At 32.2% G+C, this 2,757-nt stretch overlaps 1 long non-coding RNA gene across 1 annotated transcript; it reads left to right on the top strand.

The window, feature by feature from the left end:
- Window positions 1-765: 765 nt before the first annotated feature.
- Window positions 766-1,346, top strand: LOC127107047 (uncharacterized). The gene is made up of 2 exons (XR_007795617.1): window positions 766-957; window positions 1,143-1,346. It is a non-coding gene; the product is annotated as an uncharacterized LOC127107047 (long non-coding RNA).
- The last annotated feature ends 1,411 nt before the right edge of the window (window positions 1,347-2,757 follow it).

Genomic DNA, 2,757 nt, shown 5'->3' with positions numbered 1-2,757 from the left:
TATTCATGTTAACATCCTTAGAGGATTATTGTTGAATCTTGATGTACACATCTATGTTTCAATAACTTGGCATAAATGGTTTGTCTAGTTGAGTTGTAATCAATATTATGTATGTACACATCTATGTTTCAGTAACTTGGCATAGAAGGTTTGTCCAGTTGAGTTGTAATATTCAACATTCTTTATCTTGTGAAGATTAAAGTTGATCACCAGGGTTTAGTGGTTGTTTGTCCCTGTCACTGGGATTATGACAGAGAAGAAAGTGAATAGACTCCCATATTTAAAGGGAGACTCTAAATAGAAAGTCATTGGGTAGAGTTAGGAATAGGCATTGAATAACATAGGGTTCATTGTTTCTTATAAGTCTAAATATACTAAACTACTAATAATGAATTTTATTTCTTGGGTTGTGATCAAGCGTTTGGTTTGTGTTGGTTTGGAATCGATTCAATTAGTTTTAGTTAGATGGCGAGGTAGTGAGATGTCTCTTTTGAAAACTACTTGATTTTGATCAAGTGTTTATTTTTAGTTTGTAAAGATTGATTTTATTTACCACTTATTTAATGATCTTTGGATTAATCAAATAATAAAATAAGATAAAATGGAAATAATAAAGATAAAATGAAAATGATAGAGGGAGGGGGCGTGGTCATGCATGGATATGTAATGGTAAACAAAAAACAAATGGAATGGGCTTGGCCCAAATTAGAAAATAAAACTAAAAAAAGAAAGAAGGGGGCGCAAATAGCTCAAAACGCATGAAGAACAGTTGACCTAATTCCAAAATTAAATGGCTAGGTTCATGCACTTTGTTATATTTTCATGGGGTAATCGTTCAACATGATCAAAGCTACAGGTTTGTATCAAGTTTCTTCACAAACAATGAGAAGTTTTACATGACCGAAGTTCTGGTTTTTCGGAGAAATTTGCAGTTTCCGGTGAGGCTTCAACTTTTAGGTATGGATTCTTCTTTTGCTTCCTTTTGTGTTATCTCTTTCTCTGCTTCCTTTAATTCTCTTCTCCTCCTTAATTCCACTTGAATTGAGCTTTGAATTAAAGAAAATTTATGCTCTATTTTGTGCACATTTTGAGTAAACTTTATTCTCCCATTTTCCTAATGATCGGGGTCTGTGTGTGTGAAGGCTATATGTGAGCATGTGGAGGATATTTTGCAGCTTACTTAGTTATTGATGTTGCTTGCTCAGTTATGATTTCACAGCTTTTTCATTTTTAACTTGCTTTGTATTGTTTTTGTATTTTGGGATGTATGGACACTTGAACAATGATGATGATATTATTGTAATATTTTTTGAATGGTAATGGAACTTTGTTGGTTATGAATGATAGTGATGATGTTGGTGATATTGTATGGAAAATGGATTTTAGTTTAGGTTGAAATTATCTATGATGGTGATGTTGATATTTGAATGGGAAGATGGAATATATTTTTGGTTGAATTTATGAATGATGATTATGATGAATGATTTATCATGGCTTATGTTGGTTTAGATGGTAGTGATGACATTGTCATAATGTTTTGAATATGGTTAATTGGATTTGGCATGGCATGAAGAGGATTGTGATGATGTTGTATGGACAATTGAGCATGGTTCATGGTGTATTTTAGATAATGGACATGAAAATGATTTTGGGAGTTTGAATTTGATTTATGTATGGAAATTTGTTATGATTTATGATAATGGCATTGAATGAATGTAATTAGAATGCCATGGTGATAAAATGATCGGTGATGATGAACTAATAATTTTTTTTAGTATTTTATGATGAAAAAAAGTGACATGAATAATTGTGTAAAATAATGAATAAAATAAAACATAGGACTTATCCATTTATTTTAAATTTGACTTTAAATTCTAAATGATGATAAAAATGTATGAAATGAAGGGATGATTGAAAAGACCAACTTGAAACTTTGAACTTACATGCCTAAGTTCATTTTATTGACCTTTATTTTGATCTTGATGAATCATGTTTGAAAAATGCAATGCATGCAATATCAAATAATATAAATGAATTGAGAACTGAATAAAGAAACTTGGGGGAAATTAGGATATGATAGCTACATAGGTGTACAAGACATGATCTACGTATAGGACGAGTAAGAGAGGTACAATTGACTGGAATGCATGGACTAGTACAATCACACATTTAGGGAACAACAACGAACATGTACATCAATATTGTAAGACCCAAATTTTGACCCTAAGATCCCTCATGGCATCATAACATTGCATTTGCATAGCCTCAAGGATCATGAGCATCTTGGTTCCCTTTGCCTTTGGGTGGGACTCCTTGTGATTGGTTTGAGATCACCAAGCATGCTTGAATTATACATCATTGTTTCTCTTACTTTTGTTTACTTAAAAAAAAAAATGAAAATAATAATAATAATAATAAATATAAATAAATAAATAAATAAAATATAACAAAAAAAAAAATTGGACTTGGGCCTCTCTCATTTGAGCCCACAGGTCCACAAAAACCAGGTTATAAATTCAAAGTTTCAGTGAAACAAAATGAGGCCATTCCTATTACCCTGGTAGGAAAAAGAAAGTGAGAGAAGAGCTGACAAAGTTCAGGGCAACCTCCAGAGGCAAACCCTCAGATTGCTCTCCAAACCTCACGGGTGCAACTCAATTTCAATCGATCCTCCCCAATCAGGTATGCCCTATTTCCATTACTTTATACTTTCAACCTGAAATTTTTTGATACCCTTTTAATGTATGTGTTTGACAA

Source organism: Lathyrus oleraceus, chromosome 7, assembly GCF_024323335.1.
Source record: "Lathyrus oleraceus cultivar Zhongwan6 chromosome 7, CAAS_Psat_ZW6_1.0, whole genome shotgun sequence".
Classification (NCBI taxonomy): Eukaryota; Viridiplantae; Streptophyta; class Magnoliopsida; order Fabales; family Fabaceae; genus Lathyrus; species Lathyrus oleraceus.
This window is presented reverse-complemented; position numbering and strand designations above follow the sequence as displayed.